The following is a 27,099-nucleotide window of genomic DNA, read 5'->3' as shown; positions in this document are numbered from 1 at the left end:
ACAAACACTTTCGCGAGACGCGTATCTATCAACGCTCCCAGAAAGACTCTCTGTTGTGACGGCCGGACATTTGACTTTTCTTGGTTGATAGAGAGACCCAGTTTGCGGAAGAGGGAAAGGCAAGTCTGAGTGTGGTGAGTTACTGTTAGAAAAGTTGGTGCCATTATTAAGCAGTCGTCCAAATAAGGGTAGATTTGTATGCCTCGGAGGCGCAGATAAGCCGCCACCGGAGCCATGATTTTTGTGAAGACCCTTGATGCGGAACGAAGGCCAAAAGGTAGAACCTAGAATTGGTAGTGCTTTGATCCCACTTTGAAATGGAGATCCCTTCTGTGTCTTTGATGGATTGGCACATGAAAGTATGCATCTTGGAGGTCGACTGTGGAGAGGAACTCTTCCGGTTTCAGGAACTGCAAAATCTCCAGCAAGGTCAGCATTCGAAATGTCTTGGACTTGACAAATTTGTTGAGGCTCGGAGATCTAAAATCAGGTGCCACTCTCCCGACTTTTTCCTGATAAGAAAAAAGCGGGAATAGAAGCCCTTCCCTTGTTGTTTTCGAGGAACCACTTCAACTGCACCCTTTTGGTTCATTACTGCAACTTGGGCAAACAGTTCCTTTAGATGTTTTGGAGGAGGACCAGATGGTGGGCGGTTGGGTAGGAATTTGATGAACTCCAGAGCATACCTTTTTGGATAACCTCCAAAACCCAAAGGTCCGAAGTTATTTGTGACCAACTGAAAAATCATTGGGAGATGCGACCTCCAATCTGCAGAGTGGGAAAAGACTTGAAATTGTGAAAGTAATTTTTTGTTGGAGGAGTTACCACCTCTGTGAGTGGTTTTACGCCTCTATGGCCTGGAGTCGTTCTGTCGAGACTGCGATTGCTTTGAGTAATGCTGTCTGCTGTCATTGTAAGAGCGGTATTGGGAGGAGCCACGAAAATTGGAGGTTGTGCCCCGACCACGTGCTCCACGGAAAGGCCTCTTCCGGTATTGCAGAGAACCTAGGGCACAAGCAGTATCAGTGTCTTTTTTAATAGACTTCAGGGCGTCGTCCACATGTTTTCCAAAGAGGGACTCGCCATCGAAATGCAAATCAAGGATTTTAGCCTGCACCTCCGGCCGAAAGGACGTAGACTTGAGCCAACCTTGTCTCCGTAAAACTGCAGCGCCAGCTCGCTTTCGGAAACCAGTTGAGGAAATGTCAGTAGAACAGTCAATGATTTCAGAGGAAATCTTCTCACCCTCCTGCACGATCTTTTGTGCTTCAACTCTAGACGTTTCAGGTATGAGGTCTACTAAGGCAGCAATTTCGGACCACATCTGTCGGTCGTAACGGCCGAGGATGGCTAAAGAATTTGCCGCCCGAACAGTGGTTGCAGCCATCGTGGAAAACTTTTTGCCGATGGTGTCCAGTCGGCGGCCATCCTGATCCGGAGGCGATGTCAAAGCAGAAGATGGATTACGGGACCTCTTTTGTGCAGCCTGTGTTATGCCAGAGTCAGGTTTCGGCTGAGAGACTAAACAAGCAGGCGAATCCTCCGGTGCCCTGTACTTTTTGTCAATATGCGGAAGCACGGCAGGGACAGAATTAGGCCGTTCCATAAGTTTGATGCCTTCTTTCCATATGAAGTATATGATCAGAATAGAATGCACCTGCCTCAAAGGCTGATCTTTCAAATCATATAGAAAGCAGTCTTCTTGCCTGACAACCATAGGCAAGTGAAATCTTTTGGCAGCTCTTGACATCAACAGATGGAAAACCCCAATGTCAACTGGAGGCGACGCCAAAGGGGAAGTCGGAGGAGGAGACGGAGTTTGTGCCTGATAAGCATCCCAGTCTGTCATTGCAGCGTCATCATCCTGGTCAGTATCCGTATTATTATCAGTATCCACATGAACAGGAAGTTGGGGCGGCTCTTGGAGCAGGCACAGGAGGCTGAGTAGTTAGTGGCAATGGAGATGCCGGCGTGGATGGCGGAAATCGACGGTTGTAGTCATCGAGCATGTACTGCAGGTTGGAGATCAATGACATAGGCAACTGTGCCATAGGAACCTCATGTTCACCAGCATGTAAGGTTTCTGGAGCAGAGGCATGCAACTCCTGGTTGTCAGCATCATCATCATAGTCCTGATATTTAATGTGCAACTCCGAAGGGCTACTGGCAGCCCGAAAGTTATCGTCCACATAGGAGCCCTCTGACTCACTCTCTTCCCCCAAGGGGAACAATTGAGGTGGAGGACTGGATTGGTGACGCAAAGGGCTCAAATCCAGAGGAGCTGGGCGTTTGACAGTAGTAGCCGTAACCACTGTGAAGCTGGTAGCAGTGGCAAATGAAAAAAGAGCCGTCGACGGCACGGTCGACGATGACGTCGACGATGCCGCCATCGAGATCTTAGCTGAAGACTTTCCTGACGTCGATGAGGATTGGAGGGCTTCCAACGACGAAAGAACTGTAGCCGTCTACGAGGTCTTTTTCGTCGACGTTGGCTTTGTTGTCGTCGACGAGGCTTGTAACGTCGAAGATGTCGTCGACGAAGTAGCCGTCGACTAGGAGATGGTCGTCGACGGGGCAGTAACAATCAACAAGGCCGCCGTCGACAAAGAGGCAGGCGTCGACGAAGCTTTCGTCGACAAATGGCGTTTGAACTGGGTCGTCGATGAGATTGGCTTCTTCGTCGTCGACGATATCTTGATAATAGAAGAAATAGGCCTGACCTCATGAATCAGCGACGACGAAGTGGTCGTCGTCGGCGTCATCGTCGTCGACAGGGAAGTAGTCGTCGTAGTCGTCATAATGTCGACGGATTTCGTCATCGTCGACGAGCTCGTCGACGAGCTGGCTCTCGTTTTAGAGGACGAAGGCACAGGGGGCATCTGCGATGCCAGAGAACTAGGTCCCCCAGGCGTAAGGCCGGCAGATCCCGTGGGGAGACGGACTTAGAAGCGTCCACAAGCTTCTTTTTCTTCAAAAAGGGCGAAGGAATGTCAGACTCAGACCCACGCTTCAGAGAGATTGCAGTTTGACGAGAAGAAACACTCTCCAAATAAGACACAGTGTCTTCAACTTCTGTAGCCACAGAAGGAGACGGACCTCTCTATCTTTCAAAGTCTTATTTGAAAAGGTCCTGCAAATTTTACAACTCCTCACCTCATGATCCGGGTATAAGCAATAAATGCATTTTTTATGAGGGTCCTCCTTGAAAAGACGCAGTTTTCCACATGAGGAACAGGGTCTGAATAACGACTTCTTTGGTGTAGACATAGCTGAAAGTTTGAGGTTCGAAGTAAACTGAGCAGAGCTCAGGAAGACTCCCTTCACACAACGTGCGGTAGAACATCTGAGGGCTTGAGCTTCTGAGGAGAAGGTTCTAGAGGGTGCTACAGCCTGATTGGTTGGAAAGTGGACTATTATAATGACATTGATATGTTACTAAAGTGAACTCTCCCTCAATGCTTTCTATGGGCCTATTTTGTTCTATGGTACTTCAAGACTTTATTTTTTGAAAGGAATAAACATATTATGTTATATTATTTTATGTGTATATATGTATATATTATGTATATATTTATGTATATATGCTTCTTACTACTATGTTATGTACTGTGGGACTCCCACTTTGATGACGGGGAATTATTCAAGCATGTGAATCTATGAAAGACACCCCTAATACTGGAGAACTATGGATACTCCTGAATTGTTCTAAGTGTCTCACTGTCTCATTTACCAGCGTTCATTCAATACAGTTTCCACAGCTAAATTCTTTGTGGTGGATATCTGGTTGAAATCATGACTAGAATGGTAGTTGTGGGCAGAGACTTCTTGTGCCCTTTGAATAAATGTGAACAGGATGCATGGCTGTGCCTGAAGTGGCTAGAGAGGATTAGGTCAAGTCCAGCAAGAAAAAGGTTTAGGAAGCAGACAGTGGTTATGACTCAAACGTGCATGCTGTTTTGAGAGAAGATCGAAATACTCTAACGGAGCTTCGCAATACACATGGGATTTCTTCTCCTCCATGAATGTCTCTATAAAGAGATCCAACTCTTTGGTATTTCACAATGTTCGATTCTTCACTATCCCCAGATGTTCGAAGGACTGACCATCACATCAGATTTGTCTGTTTGGGAAAAATGTTGAAAATACCAAGGCTGCCAATTTCTGAATGGATGCATTCTAGTCATTAATTCAGGCAGAAGTACTCCCCTTTAACATACTTTCCTTGGTTTAAGGCTACTGTGGGCATGGAAAAAGGAAATCTAATTTCTCTTTTGTACCGGAGCTTTTGATGCCAATGTGGAAGTATTTTGTGCCACTCTGAATAAGTTTAAGAGTTAGATTATGTTACAGGAGTCAAATTGGTGGTGTTGATGTGAGACACGCTTTAGCATAGCTGTACTGCTGCTGCCATGATTTCTCACCTATGCTAACCATGCCTAAAGGAAGTGCTCATCTATGACGTTCCAAGCCTCTCTTTCACACTTTGGCTCCCAGGACAAGAAAGGGTAGATTATCTTGTTCAACTGGAAAAGTTTAAATTCATGTTACAAATTAAGGTTGTCTTCTTTTCCTATCATATCAGTCTGCCGAACTTGTGTGCTCTTTTTGTTTAACAAAGTCATTTGATGCCCATTGGAGGACTGAGTGTAAAAAAATATAAACGTGGTCTTTGCTTTCGTTCACCAAGTTAGCTCCAATGCAATTCGCAGAGTGAAATCCTGGACAATTTAATATGCGATTCGTAGATATCTAATATTTGTTTTGTTCCTAAAGTCTTTCACCGTGCGATTAGTGCCTGCACAGAGCACCTTTGACAGTGGGAAAGTCATTCTGTTCTCAGGTTAGAAAGGGTATGAGAGGGTTCAATGGAAGATGATCAGGCTGGTTCAGTAAGAATCAGCCCTGTCAGGTGTGCCCTAATTGAGCCTTTAGGATATGCCTGAAAAGACTCAAGAGACATACTAAATGAAACTAAAATAAGGCATCGGTCATTTAACTGAGAACAGTGCGAGGAAATTAGAATCAGTTGCATGTACATGAAACATTGCTCTTTAGGTGATAACAATTTCCCAAACCAAGAAATCATACATTATGTTAAGCATTACTAAAAATAGAAAAGGATAGAGGATGGAATATCAAGAATTATCTTAGAGATACCTCAAAGTTGTGATTAATGTGACCAGAACATGAGAAATGCATGTGAAAGGTTGATATGTATCAGAAGAATAGATATAAAAAGGTTCCGAGGTCCTTGTACACGGGCACAACTATTCTACATCATTCTACATCATTATCAGTGAGATCCAATGATGCAGAATTCAAATCACAATGTCTAAAGCTTTGGGGACCTACAAGAATATAAACACATGTGTATAGACTAGTGGGAAGGAAAAATAGCTCACAAGGCAGCCCTTTTCATTGTTGGTACGCTGTGGATTTGGTCCTTCTCAAAGTTTCGGTGTTGTCATTGTTGGAGTAGCCTTGTTCCATGTTATGGGCTTGACTATCTTCATTTGTGCTGGCAATTTGCTGTCTGGTTTCATTCCACGAAGAGATTGCAGGTATTAATGAGGAGATGGGAGAGTGGAGGAGGATGAGCTTGCGGTGTTGTCAGTTGAGATGGCATGGATGATATCAGTGTTAACTTATCTAGCCATGATCTATGACGCACAGCCTCACAGGTAGTAGGTATAAACACAGATGTAGGGTACATGGGTTCCAGAAAGGGCAGAAGCATTTGTCTGCCAATAGTACATTTCCCATTATGTTTTTATAGAGAAAACAGGTAAAAATTGCAAACCATTTAGTCAACGCAAATTGGGCAGGAGCGAGCAAAATCGATAACCAGTTACATAAAGGAAGCACCTCAGCTTCTGAAGTGAAAGCATTCACGATGCATGTTGCTGCTTATTTTTTTTTACACGATAAAAGAATCAGCCGTCAAATAAGAGTGACAAAAAAATTAATAATAAGTAATAGTTGACCCCAGACCCAGCAGCACGAGTATAAAAAAACAGCACCAGCATAGACAACTTCTGGTGAACTGTCTCTGCAACTGTGCAGAACATGAATGGTAGCTCCATCATTGTACTCGCATTCGCCTCAATTGACAATGCGGGTTTAGACAAAAATACAACAGGCACAAAGGAACCGAGTTCAGAAAAAACAAATAATAAAGACCCAGACAGCACTGAAAAGACTGCATTCATGCCTGTGTTGAAAATCTATCTAAGAATAGCTCAATAGCTGTGATTACAAAACTAACACATTGTTATGCTAGCATTACTACTCTAGACGCTGCTTGTGTGCAATGAGAGCATTTCTCCTCAGCTTGCACTGCTCCCACAGTCTCCTTTATGCATGTCAATGAAGAGTCCACTTTGTATGTACTGTATGCACTGTTCTCTTCTAACATTGTATTTAACACTTATTATAGTGTTCGGCTTTTCATTATTCATTTCTATTGAGTTCTTGGCTGTACTACTCGAACACAAACATTGAATAAATGTGCATCAAATGAAAAGACAATGAAAGCACATGAAAGCTAAAAAACGATTTGTAGTAGACAATATATATATATATATGTATAAATATATATATTCGTTGCAAACAAAAAAGTTCGTTGGTGGGGTCTGGGGGGTGGGCCAAGAGATAGCAAAGGCAACGAAGCATTATTAAAATGTAAAAACAACAAAAACACTACTCCCCTTTAAGTTCGGGATTGCTGGCACAAAAAGAAGCATGTTTTATAGGCTATGCAATCGTAGCGGCTGTATAGCCAATAAGCATTCGGAAAGTCAATCGGTATGGCTTAAATGCGCAAAGACTATTAAGTCCGTGTGTTACAGCAAGCGTCTTCTTTCTGGGACCTATCTGTACCCTATTTTTCACTCCCCTATCTTGCATAGCTGCATATCATCAGAACTGAAATCTTGAGGAATAAACAACAACAGCACCACAAGGTTGTGCAAGAAATGCAGGGCACAGACACCGACGTTACATAGCTGGGAGACGTGCAATGTTAGCCCCTGGAGCATGTCCACAGCCTCAAGATGTAGAGGAAAATTACGTTGAAAGCCGGAAAAGGGGTATTTTTTAGGGGAAAGTGTTTGCTTACGCATCATCAATTAAACAAATAGACCCATGGTATCGGCAGTAAATCAGCGACACTTACACCCCATAGCCAGACTGTGTGGATTGTGTATCCTTCCGACAAGTCACTGTTTAAATCATGTCTAGTGCATAATTATGGGGAAAGATGTAAACTATCCTAGGTGGAGGGATTGCAAGATTGTTATTAACGAATACCTACAAGCAGTTCAATTTTGAGTAACAAAATACTGCATGTTGGCATGATCTCAGCTGCAAGAGCTTGCAGGGGATCCTGGGTGAGGAAAAGGAGTCAAGGGTTGATTTTTGATGAATTCAGCAACGTATTCCTGGATAAAGAGGAGGAAAATACCCTACTACACCCACTTGCTAAGAACTATTTTGTGAACCACATTTTAGCACAGTGGAAGAATAATGCAATTGTGTAGATTTTGAATAGGTGAAGAGGGCAGAGATGGCGATCAATAGTATGAATGTGTGCAGCCTCCTTTAGATTTCAAAGAGAACCCAGAGTTTCCCGTCCAAGGGTGAAAAGAGAATAGAGTCACTACGGAACAACATAGATAAGAAATGGAATAGCGTTGGAGACCACAGAAGAAAGGAAACTTTCTGTCCTAGCAGTAATGAGCATTAGGAAGAGCAAGAACATAGTTTTAAATGCTGGAATTGTATGAGCAAGAAATTAATCTCTAACAAGCTGAACAAAAGGCAAGTATGCCTACCATTGACAAGCAGCTGGTAGGAGAACCTGGCATTGCGATTAATGTCTGTGACAAAATGTACAAACACTGATATCAGGACATTGAGAAAGCAACAGGGTAGAAGGAAAACGAGAGGAGAATCAGCGCAGCCCGAATCCAAAGACGTCAGGGATATTTTACAACTGGTTCCATCATTGACAGTATAGAGCCTGAGAAGGGTGAAGATGGAGGAGAGAAGATTATGAAGTTGAAGATGTGTCTCTGTGGAATCTATTTTCACAGCATTGCAGAGGTTATTGATGGTGAGGTAGTGTGGGTTACATAAGTAAACTAGATTTCCAAACATCATCACGTGTGCTATAGAGTTTTATCAGTAAAACTATATGACTATGCAAATTTATTGGCAATTTCAATGAAAATGTTTCTTTAGTAATATATTAGCGGAAATGTGCTCTAAAATGCCCCCCCCCCCCAGCTACATACTACACCCTCACCACTCTCCTGCTGAGTACATTTGCCACACTTTGAGTGTAGCTAGGATTTGTCATAATCCGTATGACTGTCTAATGTAACTTTGATGACAGCACCCCCACTCTAAACAAATTCTAGCCCTACTGGTGCAAGTCCAGTTAAAAAAAAATGTAAGTATTCCCAAGCAAGACTCTCGGAGAGCCATCCAGTATTTCTTAAAGCTTTTTGTTACTTCTCAAAATCATATCAACAGAGAATGTGCTCAATATACGTGGTCATATAGTTATCCCACTGTTGTATGACTATCGAACATAAATTGAGAAATATGGATGTGGCCTACCGTCAAAACCTGCTTACTCTGGATCTGGGGAACTTGGTTAGAGACTCAGGAGTGGCTTTGGCCAAATCCTTTAATTTTCAGTACTTAAAATAAAATGAATCTCACCTCATGTAATGTAATCTGATGTTCATGTCAAGTGCTCCAAAGCTCTTGGGCAGTGTTCATGCTAGCTGGAAAGTGACAGTCAGATAAAGACAAATCGGAGGCCATGGTCAAGTACCTGACAGTTGCCAAACAATAGTTCTTAAAAAGGAACGCAAACAGTTGTAAAGAGTATCTTATTTTGACAATTCACAGCAATTTGAGAGCATGTCTAATATTACTTTAAAAAGAATAGTCCCGGCCTTATGTACATTAAAGCTAGGTGGGTTGCGAAAGTTTGTCGCACTGAAGAGTGGGTTGTGGTTCTAAAAAGAGTAGGAAGCACTGCTAAAAAATACTTATGTTACGATGAGCCTTGTTCTTACGTCAATACATCAAACTTTAGTACGTCAAGAAGAAGGGCAATCCTGTTGCTTCCGGTAAGCCATTCTAAACCTTAAGGTCCCTGGGAAAACGAAATCTGGAGGACGTGAAGAGGCAAACTGCCTTGAAAAAGCAAGCAAGATGAGCTATTTAGAGAAGACATATTAGGAGAGATTCGGGCTGATAGCTGCATCTGATACTAAACCATAATTTGTATGCCTGGGTTCAGCACAAGAGAGCACCTCACTTGCCCAGAACATAAACACAGCAAACCCCTTGTTCGCGTGGTTCCTAATCTTCTCTGTAACCTCTTGATTAGATAGTATGTCTCCCTCTGTTCCAGGGATATCGAACCTAAAAACTATTCTTGCAAAAGTCACTCATCATAAAGTACAGCACAAAATTCAAAGGTCCTTGAACAACAAATGCGTTTTTGTGCACACAACTCATCAGAAACAAGGTTTTCAGAACAAATAATACAGTTTGGAAAGCATTATAGGAAATTTGCTCTCACACGCATTCACTGTGGATAGCTAAAAAATGTGAGTGTATTTTATTACTCGCTGTTCAGAAAGGATGCGCTCCAAAACAACAAATTATGACATTAACGACGACAACTCAAAGAGACCTATACAAGTTAATTGAGACAGAAATGGCCTACAATGACAAGAAATGATCCCCATTGTGGGAACGATGAATAAGTGTGAATTTCAGCAAGTCTGAGGAGGAAGATCTGAGTTAGCAGATACAACAGTAGACCAGAAAGAAAGACAGAAGAAACAGAATGGCTTTGCAAGAGACTGCTTGATGGACAAAGGAAAAAAGGGCCAAGTAGTCAAGCTGCAGAACTTTGAACTACCTTTGTGAGCCAAAGAAAAAAAAGCCATTACCAAAGTCCAGGGCAGCCTAAATGAAGGAACGGTTAGTCTCAGGAGGAAAAAGTCAGAGAATGACTGGCCATCATTTGAGGTCCCTAGTGAGGAGGACGGCACAGAAAAAGTAATAGCACCAAATTTTTCTGTTTTGAAGGTGTGTGAAATTCACGTAATTTTCTTTTATGTTATTACAGAACATTTCAGGAAAATTATGCAAAATAATACATAATTATGCAAAATGCAAATCCACTTTTTAGTGACATATTTTTGTGCAAGATGCTTCCTCGCGGCAATCATTTTATACAAAGGACGCATTTTGCTTAAAAGAATGGCATGAAAAATGATAGCACTCGTGCTATATTTTCTCTGCAAATGGCTGCTTATTGACATGACTATTATAATGGCATAATTTAGGCACAATGTAAAATTCCCAAAAATTATTCGAATTACGCCAGCTTAATGTAAATTACGTCCAAGCCTAGTTTTTTCAGAGTTAAGTTTAACATTTAGGAGGTGATTGCAAGAGGAGTTACATAATCACTCATTAGTGTTGGGCCCCAGGCAGAGCCCTGAAGAATGCCTTAATTAATGAGGTACAAGTAAAACTGAAAGGTGCATGGGAGATAGACTGAGATCTAGCAGACAAAAAAGGAGCAAAGTGAAGCCAATTTGATACTTGGGATCTGATCCTAGTTCATTGAGTTGGGAGGCGAGCTTTGAATACGGTGCAAAAGTGGTCACCAGAATTAAAAGGATCAGCAAAGCAACGCCATCGTCACTCAAGGCTAAAAGAATTATATTCAGGGTTGCCACTAGAATGGATTTGGTCCCAGGAGCAAGGTAGAAGTCTTATAGGGGCTTAAAGTTAGTGTTCAATGGTGCTTTAAACACTTTGACTGGAAGGTAGGGCAAGAAATATGACAAATTGTTCTGGTTGTCTGAGTTGGCTGAGAGCTTCTTGTGTCGAGGAACCACGAAGTTTGTTTATGACACCTCGACAACAGCACAAACGTGAGAGAGAATGACAGAGAAAAGGAGAAGCAACACCAATAACTAATGTACACAGTTGAGAAGAGGGAGCAGGGATCTAAGAGAAGCCTTAACTAAGTGGTGCTAAGAAAGTTGATGACTTCCTCCACGTTATTAGAAGAAACAGACGAGGGGTCAGTGTGGGCACGTCAGAATAGAGGAAGAGAATGCTTCGGAAGATTTAGGGGTCGATTAGGATCGCGGACGGACTTGCGTCCGTCCGCGACCCCAGAGCAGGAGGGAACCTCCGCATGGCATGCAGAGTTCCCTCCTGTGCAATTAGGATGTGACCGCCACCCTGGCGGTCACATCCTCTATTTTTAACATTGCGGCGGGTGCAGCTTCAAGCTGCACCCGCGGCAATGTTAAAAATGCACGCATTGCATTTGCATGCAGAAAGAGGCAGGCACCGCGCGGTGCCTGCCGCTTTCTGCATGCAAATGCAGGGGGGTACCATAGGTACCCCCCATGTGCACCCCCCACCCCCCCTTCACCTAGGGGTCCCGCAACGGGCCCCGCAGTGAAGTTCCGTATGCTTTTCCACGGCGGAAAACCCGCCGCGGAAAAGCATAATTTACTGGCCATCCTAATATGGTGGACGGTGCCTGGAAGACACCGTCACCATATTAGAGCATTTCCGCCGCGGTTGTAATCCGACCGCGGCGGAAAAGCTGCGGACGGAAACCAGGACCCACCAGCCATCCTAATGTGGCGGTGGGTCTTTGGTCAGTCCGCTGCGGTTTTTCCGCATCCTCGGAGCCGGCGGTGACTTCCGCCGGCCCCGTGGATGCGGAAAAACCGCAATCATAATGACCCCCTAAATTTTATTGCACAAAAAGAAGATACATCACTGCAGAGCTGTATCAAAGGTGAGATTCTTCCCTTATTTTATACAGCGACTACAAACTATTTCGAAACTGAGGAAATAACTTTTGTGGTGCTAGGGGCATTACAAATGCATTATTTCATATAGATGCTAAGAGTCTCAAGTAGACCTTTTTTTATATATTTTAATCAAGTTGAGATGAATGGACTTAAGATTGGATGTATGGGTCTACACCATTAGCCATCAGTAAGTTAGCAAGATGTGTTCATGTCTTTGATACACTAAAGATCAGTTTCATAGTTACTAGAAGAGATATACCAGCCCCTTGAGATAAGCTGGTATATTGTTCTAGCTGCGTTGAGTTGTTTGATCTGAACGGAGAAGTAGTCTAATAAAGCATACCATTCATCAGGAGACTTCAGAGCAGTTTAGGATGAATGCTTAGTTGACGTATAAGAAAGATAAGCTGGGGGCATGTCCAAGATGGTACCAGTGCAGTAGTGCTTTCACAGAGCTCTGCCGCACCAAAATCTGAATTGGCGGATTGCGGGGGGCTACCCATTCCAGAGTGCCGGCATAGGGCGAGGGAGGCACAATGCGCTGATCCAGGGCCTCGAACCCCCCCCCTAAAAAAGACTGATAGGAGACACCTACCCGGCAACTGCCAGACATCTGGCCTGGCCTAAAGGCAAGATGGTGGCCAAACAGCAGCGACCGAGCTGCGAAGAAGACCATGTCAGCCTTGGAGACACACGGACACACAGGGGCACAACCGGGACCAGCAAGCGCCGGTTGGTGCCAAGGCACAACGGATTGGCTGAGGTATGGGCGTGGTTTTGCAGAGAGACTGCCGGATGTGTTGTGATCCTCCCCGTATCGAAGCTGAATGAATGCTCCAAGAGACTTGCAGCACTCAATGCAATCGGTGGCGTCATGCGGTGGAAGAGAACTTGTGGCTATACACAAGATGGCGGCCAGGCAGTTTTGAAGCCGAGAGCTCCATGCAACAGGAAATCAAACTAGCCCAGTTCTATTCTGCTGCCAGTTCTGATCAGCCGGCAGGGGGAAGATGGGTCGGTCCGGATGAGGTCTGAGTAGCAAAAGGATCCGGATGTCTGCAGGCGCATCTAGGCACAGCTGAAACCTTGACAGAAGCTGGCAGGTGCAGAGGATTGACCATGGTGGGGTCAGGATGCCTTTGGAGGGATTGTTGGCCAAGCCGCGTCCCATCTCCCCCCCCAACATCCCTCAATCGGAACCATGCTGGGACTCCTTGGGAGCTGCTGACCACAGTGCCATAAAGACACCCAGTAGGAGAGGTTTTTCTGCGTACTGAGGATGGTTCGGCGGCAACTGGTGGTACAGCTCCGCATAGCACCCAATAGAAGAAAGAGTCCATATGCCTCCACCACGACCACTGCCTGAGACAGCGTTGTACTCTGGGAGGCGCCCAAGTGCCGCTAGGGAAGGGAAAGCCAGGGTTTTGGGGCCACGGGACAGTGTGGAACGGCCTCCAGCAAAACAGTCCTTTGGCGGAACCCCCTGGTCATTGGCCCATCCACGCCTTGGACAGTCTCTGGGAGGGGAGAGGCTCTTTTCGAACAGGTAGCAGTCACACCGTGAGGGGAACAGACACCTACAGGAACACTCCTGAAATCAGTTACGACATCTGGTGGGACACTGGACGCACTTGGCTGACCAAACACCCTGAAGGGAGCTATAGACGGCCGTGAGTTCCCAGGACCAGGTACTCTCAATGATTGGAAATTGCGAGCTCACAGGACTCAATACAAAGAGCATATCCAAGCCTTCCACTGCATAAAGTCAAGAGACACCAGACACCGCAATGCGCGGATGAAAGGAAGTTATCAGTCACAGGTACGGATCGTCCAATGAGCCATCCATCCTCGCGCTCCTGGTAACCAAGGCTCTTGACAGAGCACCTAGAGATCGATGATTGAAGAGGGCCTATGCAACTTTGACTACTAACGCTACTCAGGAGAGTGAGCAAGGGATACGGCTAGGCCTCAGGAAATAAGGGCAGAAACGCGCAACAAGGAGCACGCCGGAGAAGAGACGCCGGAAGCAGACACAATGACTTCAACCAGACCCCAAAAAGACACCACCATCAAAGAACTCCTCACCAAGGGCTCCGCCAAGAAGACGAGGGACGCCCCTGACAGGACCTTCCTGAATCGCACCATCGCTGGTCCTCACGAGAGGCAAGAAGATACTGACGAGGCCCCCATCATGCTCTTATTCATGGAAGCCCTTTTCAGTAGGCTACGGGATGACATAGTGCCCTGCGCACAGAGGTCCAGGATTTACCCCATAAGATGAGCAAGCTGGACCAAAGAAAAGACTCAGTGGAACAGTTAGGTGACGCCAGAGACGAAGAACTGGACGAGAGCCGCAGAGAGATCTTAGAACTTAAGGACAGTAATGCGGACCTCAACTATCACTTGGAGGACCTGGAAAACAGGTCCCGCGGGTCGAACATCGGCATAAAGGGAGTCTCATTAAAGGTAGAAGCAGGCCACCTGGAAGATTACGTACTGTGATTGTTCCGCCACATCGTTCCGGAGCTGGAGGGAAGGAACTCTCTCTCAACAGTTCACACAGGGCCCCCGGCTCACCATAAGACAATCTCACATGCCTCCACGACTACAGACAAAAGGAGTGTATAATGACTGCAGTGTGGAATCAATCCCACATCATCTTCGAGGGGAACAAAGTACGCTTATTCCAGGAACTGTCCATCATCACCTTACAACAACGGCGTACCATGAGGCCTGTTAGAAAATTCTTGAGAAACAAGGGGGTAAGATATAAATGCGGGCATCCCTTTCGCCTTGTGTTTGTATGGAATGGAGAAACCCATATAGTCCGCACACAACCTGAAGCAGCGGAGTTCCTAGGGCTAGAACTGGAACAGGAGGCCTCCTCAAAGAAGACGAATTCCCGGATCTCCTCACACCACCGAAGGCACTCCAAGAATCGACTGCAACAGCAACTAAGCAATTTGACAGAGACAGAAAGCATTGGAGAAAGGTCAGCATCACTCCAACAACTCACGGAACACCACCAATTTCCAAAAATAGAACTTGAGTGACAGGTGTCGGGTTGAGACTTGGGATGGGGAAGATTCTCGTTATAGAACATTGAGAATCATGGAGATAGCGAGGTTGGTGCTTCGATGGAACATGCCGTGCTGGCACCAGAGGAGGTATACCCAGGTCCACCTCACCAAGTAGAATCAGCTGGCAGCGGCAGATGCTACTGCACTCCCCAAATCCTTCTGGACATAGGAACGAGCAACCAATGACATGGACCCCTACTACGGAACTGCAAGTTTTGCACCACTTGGTGCGCATGTTTTATTTCTTTCAATGTTTATACAGTTGTTATATATCATCATGTTCCACAGTTTGCCACACTGTCACATCTCAACACGCCTGCAGGGTGTAGGGACACAGTCCATCCCAACCGAGATCCAGGTAGCCGCCATTAGCTAGGTACTGGACTTGGCCCTTTTTGCAGGGTCATCCCTAAACATTTTGCCTTTCTCCTGTTAGAAAATTCTTGAGAAACAAGGGGGTAAGATATAAATGGGGGCATCCCTTTCGCCTTGTGTTTGTATGGAATGGAGAAACCCATATAGTCCGCACACAACCTGAAGCAGCGGAGTTCCTAGGGCTAGAACTGGAACAGGAGGCCTCCTCAAAGAAGACGAATTCCCGGATCTCCTCACACCACCGAAGGCACTCCAAGAATCGACTGCAACAGCAACTAAGCAATTTGACAGAGACAGAAAGCATTGGAGAAAGGTCAGCATCACTCCAACAACTCACGGAACACCACCAATTTCCAAAAATAGAACTTGAGTGACAGGTGTCGGGTTGAGACTTGGGATGGGGAAGATTCTCGTTATAGAACATTGAGAATCATGGAGATAGCGAGGTTGGTGCTTCGATGGAACATGCCGTGCTGGCACCAGAGGAGGTATACCCAGGTCCACCTCACCAAGTAGAATCAGCTGGCAGCGGCAGATGCTACTGCACTCCCCAAATCCTTCTGGACATAGGAACGAGCAACAAATGACATGGACCCCTACTACGGAACTGCAAGTTTTGCACCACTTGGTGCGCATGTTTTATTTCTTTCAATGTTTATACAGTTGTTATATATCATCATGTTCCACAGTTTGCCACACTGTCACATCTCAACACGCCTGCAGGGTGTAGGGACACAGTCCATCCCAACCGAGATCCAGGTAGCCGCCATTAGCTAAGTATTGGACTTGGCCCTTTTTGCAGGGTCATCCCTAAACATTTTGCCTTTCTCCTAGCCTTTTTTCTGACATGGTGTTGGTGGTCTTAGGACTCTGGGCACTTCAGCACTGCTGTTCAGTGTGGAGTGTGTGTGTGCTCTGTGATAAATGTGGTAAGATTGGTCTACACCTGTTTGGCCTATTTACCTGTCAGTCCCTTGTAAATTGGTATCTCAGATACCCAGGGCTGGTAAATTAAATGCTACTGGTGTGCTTGCAGCGCTGATTGTGCCACCCACCAAAGTAGCCTTGCAAACCTATCTCAGGCATCTACCATTGCAGGGCCTGTGCGCGTAGTGTCACTGCTGCTGTGACGTGGCACCTAAAGTGTGTGCCATGTATGTGACCCCTATTTTACTGCATGTCAGTCACCCCTAAGGTAGGCCCTAGCTAGCCCTATGGGCAGGGTGCATTGTAGGTAAAAGATAGGACATGTACATTAAGTATGTGACATGTCCTGGTAGTCACAAACAGCCATTTTGCTTTCTCACTACTGTGGGGCTATCCCTCCCAAAGGAATGCAGTGGGGATTCCCTATTAAGTGTTTCAGTGGTAATTCCTGATACGTGAGGCGCAGCGTGGTCAAGTTTGGTATGTTTGGAATAGTGATAATAAATGCTACGCAATGGTGTGCAGATTTATTATAACTATTTTAGAAATGCCACTTTTAGAAGTTGGCATTTCTGTGTGCTCTGTGCCTGACTGATGTGAATTGCATGTCTGGCTTTAGAGTGACAAGGGCTGGTGAGGTGTGTGTGGCTCCAGGAGGGGCAGGGTGAATCAGCGCTAGGCTAAATGGGACATCTACAGTAGTGGGAGGAGAAGTCCTTGGTCCCTGAATAGGATTGTGCCTACCCTTGTGAATGCTGGCTCCGCCCCTTGTGGTGTGTCTGATCACCAAGCCCCCACCTAACAAAGGGGAAGAGGAGCATGGTAAACAAAGTGCTCCAATCCCCCCTGAACCAGTTTAGGCTGGTTCCCCCAAGGCCTGTGCCAGGGCTGACAAAGGAATGGCTAATATAAATATAGGGGCTGTGACTTCATGAAAGGGTGCTTGTGTGCTATTCCTGGACTTGCTGGGGGCTGACTGCTGGAGGGGTCTTTGTGCTGGCCTCCCTGGGCCCAGCTGTGCCCCTGAACTTGGTCTTGGATCTTTGGCTTTTAGTGCCTCATGAGCGCTGAAATTTGGCTCCTGGAGGAGCGCTGGAGCTTCGCAGCACCAAGCTGCACATCGCTCCTGAGGGAATCCCTAGCGTAGGGATGCCCCTGCATTTTTGCCGCAGCAAACGGGAGCCCACCCCGATTCATGCTATTATTCACAGCAGGTGCCCCCCACTTTTGGTGCTAATTACGGCAGGCGCCTACCCTGCGTTTTGTGCCTCTAAAGTGGGTGCCCATCCCGCTTATGGTGTTGCATTTTGGAAGAGCGGGTGCCCACCAAGCTGGAGGCTTTTAATAACTGGTGGCTGCCCACCCCGCGATTATCCTTAAGTGACAAGAGGGTGCCCACCCTGCATTGCCGCCAAGATCCAAAGAGAGATCTCCGTTGTGGCCCAGCCCGAGAAGAAGCCGCCGCTCAAGGCCAACCAGGAAGACAGGCAAGGTTGCCTGACTCAGGGCGGTGCCAAGACCAGGAAGTTGGTGAGGAAAGAGGAGGAGCAACGCAGCAACCCAACTGTCCGTGTGAGGAGGAGAGCGGGCTCCCCTATGCTGGTGGGAGCCCCGCATGTGCCCTGCTGAACGGAAGTCTGCCAGGGTGACCGGCGTCCAGAGAAGACAGAAGAAGGACGGGAGGAAGGCAGAGGAAGTCCCGCGAAGCAGGGACTGTCGAGGCACTTTTTCGGTGCCTGAAGCTGCCAGTGAGCTCCGGTGAGTGGGGATGTAACAGAAGCATTTGTTGGTTCTCCCCCCAGGCACAGTTAGTGCCAGTGGCCATTTGTGCAGCAGCTGCCCCGCCAGACAGTGGGCAGCTGCGACGTCAGACATTTGCCATTGAGGAGCCCCAGTGGGGGCTCAGTAGGCGCAGTGGAGCCAGCGCGCCTTATTGCTGCACAGCTGCACCACCGTAGCGAGCAGCTGTGCCGTTGAGGCCAAATCATCTCTAGAAGTCCTGGTGGGACTTGGGGGCATTTTCTGTTTGCAAATGGAAAGGGGTGAGAAGCACCCCAGGCCCAGCGCAGTGTGCATGTTGCTTTGGCTGCATAGGCAGCAAAAGGGCCATTTGGAGGGCCCCATTAAAAGCCCTGATCTTTCTGGACAGAGGTCATTTTGAGCCCCAGTGAAAGGCAAGTTGGCCTGGGGGTCATTGTGAATACCTGTGTGTTGGTAGGGCGCAAGTCCCTAAGGTAATGCCCGCAGAGGTGGCATCATGTGGTTAGGCTTATATGGGTGTTTCATAATGTATTTACGCCTAATATGATGATTGCATAATATGCTTTATGACTAATGTGATTGCGTAATGTGATTTATGGTTGTGATGACTATGACATAATGTGTTTATGTTCAGGATGTTTATGCATAATGTGTTTATGCTGGTGAGGCCTAATGCATAATGTGTTTATGCTGGTGAGGCCTAATGCGTAATGTGTTTATGCTAATGAGGTGTGGGCCTAATGTGATTTATTGCCTAATGTCATGCTATGATATTTTAGGATGGTGTCTAATGCTAATGTGATAATGCTTAGGTCATTATGGTACCAGTAGTTACTGGTTGCGTTTTACATTTACTTACCTGTTCTGACGTTTCTGACCGTGGCCAAATTGGCCTGGTCCCGTACATAATCCCCTGTGAATATTGCCTTGTGCCAGTTGGCACAGTGTAAATGTGTGATTATGTTTCCAATGTGTTTATGATAATACAAAGGCTATTTTTGATATAACCTTGTGTGGAGTTTCTTTTGTGGTGTGCCTAGTGTGTTGCTGCTGTGTGTGTGTGCTGCACAAACGCTTTACACATTGCCTCTGGGATAAGCCTATCTGCTCGTGCCAAGCTACCAAGGGGGTGAGCAGGGGTTATCATCAGTGTGTAACTCCCTAGCCCAGACTAGAGTGGTGGTTGCTTCCTGGCTTTGGCGCAAGCCTTAGCCAATCAGAAATTCCATTTCTAACACTATGCCACTACATGGTGCAAATAATTAGCCAGAACGTGTGGGGTTGAACTCACCAACCAAGAGAGTAGCGCTAATTGCCTAGCACATGGATGCAGCAGAGAATGCCCTACTTCGCACAAGACAGAAATATTACGCAGGGGGGAATAAGGACGGGAAGTTGTTGGCCCATAGACTGTGCGCGCAGGTGCACTCCTGCCACATATATAGCTTAATAGACCAAGATCAGAAACTTAAAACACAAGATGAAGACATTGCCGCTGAATTTGGCTACTTCTACGCTCTGCTATATGGGGTGGACAACCTGTTACAGAAGGACTGCTCTACCTACATAGGGCAGACTCCGCTGACAACACTCTCAGAGTGCACTGCAGTGCCACTAGAGGCCGACATAACCAAGCAGGGGGGTTCTGTAAGCACTAGGAAGACTTAAGTTGGAGAAGGCATCCGGACAGGATCGATACATAGCTGCCTTTTATAAGCAATATGCAGCACTATTGTCCCCTGTGCTGGTCCAGCTCAACAATTCCTTTAGCACCTCTGGGGCTCTTACAGAGTCCATGCGCACTAAGATTATAACAGTCCTGCCGAAACCAGGGAAGGACCCACACACTGTGCCAACTAGCTTTTGCTTTTAAATTTCAGGTATTTCTTCTTAAGGATTACAACTATATCAGTTTTAGGTAATTGTGTAACAACAGGCATTTTTGAAAAACATTTAACAAATACAATTTGTACTAACAAATTCAATAAATTAAATCTAAAGCAGTATAAGTTAAGGGAGTACTGCATTTCCGTAAAATTAGTACAACTATTTTTGACCAACAAAATCACATCTCCCATATGTCACTATAGGTTGCATTGTTTTTTATAATTCTTGTTATAAATGCATTGAATGAAATGTGTTTTTAGTGTGGAAAATAAATGTGCCCTTCACTCTAAAGATGCCATGCTATTATGATCCCTGCTTGGCTCCCAATAGTAATTGCTAAAACAAACTCTAATGTCCCCTTTTGAGCTTTCTAATGTTAATAGATTAATGCAACTTACCACATTGCCTAGAGCAATACTGCTGGATTTTCTAACATTCTCAATCTTCCTATTTCTCCAGTTGAGGCAAAAATGATCTGTTCTGCCGTTTTCCATTCTGAAAACAAAATAAAGCTTGTCAGAAGAATTATAACATACAGAAAATATGCACAATAAACTCAATCATCAGTGATGGGTGAACAAAAAGAAAACCACACAATTTGAAATCTTCAATCTTTGTTGGAGGCCATCCTTTCTATTTCTATTTTTTTCCAAATAGAGCCCTAAACCTCCCTACCCCTGCATGTACCTAGAAAAGACTACTGATGTGTACAGCGGGATTCAGCAGTCACGTGACAGATACCCCTTAGTTAGTGATGGATGCTCCTACAATCATAGAGTATCTGATAAGCAATAGACTGAAAACACAAGTGTTTAGCAAGTTCTGACAGCAGACGCTACCCTGATGGCACTTTACTGGCATATCACAACAAAAGAAGATACTACTGGTCTAACAGTGCAGTGCCATATGAGCAAAAACGTCTGTGGTACGTCTGTATGTGTTAAGAAAAGTATGAATCTCGCGAGGGAGGAGAATCAAGATGGCGGACTGACACTGCCTCAGAGTGGTAGCAGTTACGGAGGCTCCCGGTTCCCCACCACCCACGGAAATCGTTATACTATTTAGAGCAATCGCTTCTGCTCTCTTTGGCTTACTAAAAATCTGCTTGGGAATTTAGCATTCACTGAAAGAACGCTGGATGCTGCCTCTTGCTGGGGACTGGTGCCGGTGCTGGCTCCTCGGACTGAGAGCGCTGAGTGTTCGACCGCGCTGTGATCTGCCGGCTCGCTGGGCGGGTCTCGCTCTGATTACGGCCCGACCAGTTTCGAATTACGGGAAAGGCGGAGGACTCCGTCTCAACTGGGAGTCTGTAACTTCGCTCCCGTACTCGAGGGGGAAAGGATGGCTCCGAAGATCAATACAAGAGCCACTAGAACGGGGAAAAACTTGAACGTGATCCCAGAAACACCAACCTCAAAGCCAACGCCTGCCGACATAACAGACTCCTCTAACACAGGCAAAGCACTGGCTGCAGCGGGTAAGCAGATTATTCGTGCTTCGCTGTTTGTTATCCCTGATTTGAATGGTAGCAGTGGTAGCAGCAGTCTGAGCAGCAATAAAGTTAACACTCCTATTAAGATTCATCTTGGAAAAAGTGCTACTATAATGACTACAGGCTGTCCAGATATAGAATCAACTAGTTTAACAGCGGGAATAGTTGTAACTAACAAAATTTGTGACAGAGGCAAAACTACCTTTAAGCATACTGAGACCTTTGTAGGTATGACTGATAAGACCAACCTTGCTGAAAGTATTGGCAGAGTCGGGGCAGGTATAGAAGATGAAACTGGCATGGCTTCTGGGGTATCAAAGGAAGATAATATAGCCTTGAAGGTGAATCTTAATAAGGCAAGCTCACACACTACTAAACTAATTACAACTGCTGACGCCCCAGACAGATCCTGTGAGCTGGCCGACACTGATGTTGGCAGAGAGGAACTATTGAATGAAGCAATTAATGTCTCTGAACTTGGTGGCTTAACCATTGAAGAGCTAGAGGAGAGTCTGAGTGCGGAGTATGAGGAAATCCCAGATGAAGAAGAGGAGATTGGTAGACCCGCTACAGGAGCAGGCATTGGCAAGCCCCTTGGGCGTAAAAAGGAAAAAATAAAAGCGAAAAATAGACTTAAGATAGGCAATTGTAACTCGTCTAATCTTGGCATCTCCCCAGCTAAACTAGGTGTAAAGCCCATTAAAGATGAAAGCCCCATAAGAAAATGGATTAAAGCAAAAGGCGGGGTTAAGCACATGGCTTTACGACTGTCGGGTGCCAGCTCTATGGAAGAGACAAATGTCAGAGATGGTGAAAGCCCCTCTTCCACGTTGGATGATGTTTCATCTCCCACTCTCATTCCTGCTCATGCAGGCACTGAATCAGTCCGTATGGATTCGACTTGTGCCATCATGGTTGCTGACGCTCCAAGCCCGGTTATAGTCATGAACCCATTTGATACTTTAGAGGCCACACTTGCTACCACAGGTGTTATATCAGATGCTGTAACTCCAGCTCCAATGATGGCTCCAATACGTACTAATGGGCTACTGGCTTCTGAGGAAATGCCTGACTCAGATCATCCAACCTCTTCTTCCCTGGACTTAATACTGAAGATTCTTACAGATCATCGGCATGAACGACAGCAACATTTCCTTTAATTAAGGGAGGATAATAACAAATTACAGAACTCCTTACTAGAGATTACCAGTAAAATAGGGGGGATAACTCAGGATATTGAAGAACTTAAGCAAAGAGTTGTAGATGTTGAGGCGGGAGCTGCACAACCCGAATCTCTAAACAAACAACATACTGATCGACTAACTGTTTTGGAAACTAAATTGGAGGATATGGAAAATCTTGCTAGACGGCAGAATCTTCGACTTTTTGGGATACCTGAGGGATCCGAAGGAGCAGATCCTAGGGCCTATGTCGTCAAACTATTCCAGAAGGCTTTTTTAGATCTTTCGGATTGGGACTGGGACTCGCAATTGCAAAGAGTGCATAGACTACCTCTATTTCAGAAAAATAAGGACAGTAAATTCCCACGCCTTCTCCTGATTTATTTTGGTAATTACTTACTGAGACAGGCTGTATCATTAAAAGCTAGATCTAATACTCCTGTTATGGTAGAAAATGTCACATTTTTTGTTCGCTCTGATTTGAGAAAAACACTATGGATAGGCGATGGAAGCTTCATCAAACAATTGATTCCTTTAAATCTATAGGATGTGATGTTTATCTTCAGGAACCAGCACGTCTTAAGGTGATTAAGAATGGCCATGTGTACTTTTTCACAGACTTAAAAGAAGCTGAACTGGCCCTCACCAAGCTAAGTTCTTGAACACCAATGAAAGTATAATTCGTAGATACAGTATAAGAAACAAAATTGCTTAGCTCTACGTATATTGAAATATTCATATAGAAATTAAAGCAGGTTGATTAAATAATATAGCTAGCGGGTTTAAATAAATTAATAAACAATTGCTTCTTTTCTTTCTTTTTCTCTTCTCTCTCTCTCTGATCTATGGTTTATTACTGGGTTTTTGGTGGGGGATCGGTGTCTAGACCCTCCTAACTGCCACTTAGTAGAGCTGCCTCTTCAACGGCAGTAGGGTATAGTGGGGTGTTCTCCTCAAAGGGACTAAAGGGTGGGGTGTGTGGGCGGGCTGTGAGTGGGTCGCTGGGTGGGTGGGTAAAAAGGGTTGAAAAATTCATTGCAAGATATAGTACTGTCAAATTGAACTTAAGTATGACATTCATATTCTGTTTTTTTATAATGCAGAGGAAGATGATCTATATGCTTGTTAAAATATGTTTTTTCTTAGATGTATAGTCTGGAATGTGGCTGGTCTTAATAATAAAAATAAGAGGAGATTGGTTCAAGAGGAGCTTAATATGTATAAACCTCATTTTGTTATGCTCTCGGAAACTCATGTAGGATATCAGGATAGAAAACTCTTGGGACAACTAGGATTCAAGCTTATTACTTGTACAACTTTGGGTGCCTCAATCCGGGGGGGTCGCTATATTGAAACAGAAACAGTTGTCTTTTGAAATTATACGTACTGCTCAGGGCTCAAAAGGGAGATGGGTAATTATTCAAGTACAATTTAAGCACTGCAAATATGTATTCTGTGTGGTTTACAGTCCTAATATTGATGAACTAACCATGTACGATCAACTGAATATTGAATTGTTTGATTGGGAGGGAGAATTGTTGATCATGGGTGATTTTAATTGTGTCATGAATTATGATATAGATACTACTAGATGTGGCAGCTTTCGGCGCATGCGTAAAGTTAGAGCTGCTATATGGGAACTAAGTCGGTTGCATAATTTAAAAGATGTCTGGCGTACAATACATCCAAATTCAGCTGGGTACACTTACTACTCTGCGCCTCACAAATTATGCTATCGGATCGATATGGTTTGGGCTACAGATAAAATTTTGGATAACTGTAGGATAGAATTATGCCCAAGAGTCACATCTGACCACAACCCTATTTTGATAGAATTTAACATTTCTACTAGGATACATGGAATTCGGAAATTTACGTTTCCTAGATCCCTTTTGTGGGATTCTGCTTTTAACTCTGAACTAAAAGTGCATATTACTGAGTTTATTGCGAATAATCTGAACACTGCATCTGTAATATCAGTGTGGGTTGCATGCAAAGCTAGTATAAGGGGTTTTGTCAACAATATGTCTTTAGAAAGAATTCAGACTGTCAAAAAGAGATCAAATTTGCAACTTCAAGCATGCGCTCCGTGGAAACTCGGCTATCAGCAGCTCTTTTGCAAGGAGATTCTAATCCTGTTGAGTTAAGAATGGAATTGGCGAACCTGCAGTCAGCTACTAAAAAGACATTAAGGGAGACACACAGTGCGAAACTTCATAAATATCATCTTTCACGGTATGAAAGTGGTGACAGAATCGGGAAGGTTTTAGCTTACAAAGTAGCTGATAAGCAGGCTAAAACTTCTATTAAGGCTATCAGGAATATTAACATTGTGACTTATAATCAACCAGAACAGATACTTGATCCATTTGTCAAATATTACACTCGGTTATACACTTCAGAAATATCTCCTACTAATGACCATATACTCTCATATCTCAATACTCATTTAGTGGATCACCCAATCAGAGAAGGAATCTGCCAACTCGAATCAAACATTAACCCCACAGAGATACGGCTTTCAATCACCTCTCTCCCTTCTGGAAAGGCAGCTGGAGAGGATTTGCTTCCCCTCGAACTGTATAAAATTTACATCCAGAATTACTCCTCCTTTTAACCTAGTTATAGTCTCAATCGGTGAAACAGGGAAAGCTCCTGCCTCATGGAACATTGCCAAAATTGTATTCTTTCTTAAAAAGCAAAAACCCGCAGATGAATGCGGGTCATACCGGCCGATTTCGTTAATAAATGCGGATGCCAAGGTTTTTGCGAAAATCTTGGCTACCCGATTAACTCCCCTCATGCCGGAGCTGGTTAACATACAACAACATGGCTTCGTCATGGGGAGAGATACCACTGCCCATGTCAATATGGCTATTACTGCCTTTGATGTCGCACTTACTGAAACCACCCCACTCGGAATGGTTATGCTAGATGCTGAGAATGCATTTTACCGAGTGGGGTGGGACTATTTATGGGAAGTACTTAAAACTTTTGGCTTTCAGGACAAATACCTTGGTTGGATTCAGTCATTGTATGACCACCCGACTGCTAAAATAAGCTATGCAGGTATGAGTTCATCAGGATTTCCAATAGCAAGGGGTACTCGGCAAAGGTGTCCGTTGTCACCCTTGCTGTTTGCGCTTTCTCTGGAACCATTCTTAAATGCGCTTCTGTCTCAAACAGATATCGTCCCTTTCCAACACGGTACGAGTACTGTAAAAATAAATATAAACAAAACACAGATTATTGCTAATTATAAACCATCTGCTTCTGTTCAAGGTATTGAGGTTCCGTGACGATCGTAAGTGGTGTTTTTGACTCGCACGAATATGGTTGAGTCTGGTATCTATGAACCGCAAATGACGAGTTTAGTGGGTGTACGCAGTTTCGCTGTGCTAAACTAGACCGTTCGTTTGTTTCGTGGGTTTCTACATCCGAGCCCACAGGTTCCATCTTAGATACGGCATCCATTTTGTCTCCTGCCCTCAAGTAGCCAGCGAACGGACGCTGTCCGCTTCGCGACCCTGGGATTCCCAAGACTCTTGCGGAAGACACGTTTCCTTTGAAAGTGTCTTTATGATGAGGGGGATGATACTGTAAGGCAGATGGCCCCGCTCAAGGCTCATCTTGCCGTGCCGGTCTATTGTCTTAGCCGTGCATCTCATTAGGCGCGTCCCTTTGATGCTTGCAACTCGTGTTTCCCGATGCCACCCCTTTTTACACCCTTTCCGATCTCCCCACTGTTTCTACCTTCCTATGCACCTGTTTTTGTTCTTCCTCCGATCTGTTTACTGCCAATTGGAATGTACTAATGGTGGGAAGATGGGTTTTTACAGTTGGGAACCACCAAATGTTTCCGTACTTATGTTCCGGGCCCTGAATACATGAAGGGCAACCCCTTCTGGCGTTTATTATGGGAACCAAGTTGTAAACCTTTGTGTATCATGTTAACCTATGAGAGAAATGTGTATAAAAGGAGCGACCCACAGTAGCAATTTGAAGCAGTCTCCCAGAACCTACACGTGTTGTACTTCTTGTGACTTCTGTGTTCCCTGCAGTAATAAACCTCGAATCTTTGACGCCGAAGGAAGTGTCCCGTGTCTCTGTCATTTGTACACCGGAACAGGTTACCCACGAAGGTTTCAGGTGTTGTCCCCTGGCACCGCTGGGTCTTAGAATAACCCAGTCCTTCAGTTGGCGCCCAACGTGGGGCTGCATCAGTGGTACTGGTCCAAGCCCGACGATCGTGAGGAACTTCGTGTGAAATCTCCGAGGGAAGGTGCACCCCGCTTCATCGATCCTGTTGTCGAAATAAGTGGCCCGACGACTTTTCCCGCGAAGATTCCCGCCTCCTGACGGCTGCGACGGACTGCTGCCCTGACTGTAGACCTGTTTTGACGCCTGGCGTAGACCTTGGTACAGCGAGACGATTGACGGGCCTTCCTGGTGACGCCATCGATCTTTGAGTTAAGTATTTGTGGGTCGCTCCCAGAGTCCTTAGTTGTGGTTGCTTAGTT

The 27,099-nt window shown here is 45.2% G+C and overlaps 1 protein-coding gene across 6 annotated transcripts in view; it reads right to left on the bottom strand.

Annotated features, from left to right (window-relative positions):
- The window catches only part of MARCHF8 (membrane associated ring-CH-type finger 8), a 713,145-nt gene that overhangs the window by 553,770 nt on the left and 132,276 nt on the right, over positions 1-27,099 (bottom strand). For all 6 annotated transcript variants that reach the window (XM_086922313.1, XM_086922312.1, XM_086922310.1 and 3 more), the window contains exon 2: positions 20,305-20,401. The gene's annotated coding sequence lies outside the window, so the exon portion shown is untranslated. The remainder of the gene's footprint in view (positions 1-20,304; positions 20,402-27,099) is intronic.

The sequence above is a fragment of the Lissotriton vulgaris genome, chromosome 5 (genome assembly GCF_964263255.1).
Source record: "Lissotriton vulgaris chromosome 5, aLisVul1.2, whole genome shotgun sequence".
NCBI lineage: Eukaryota > Metazoa > Chordata > Amphibia > Caudata > Salamandridae > Lissotriton > Lissotriton vulgaris.
This window is presented reverse-complemented; position numbering and strand designations above follow the sequence as displayed.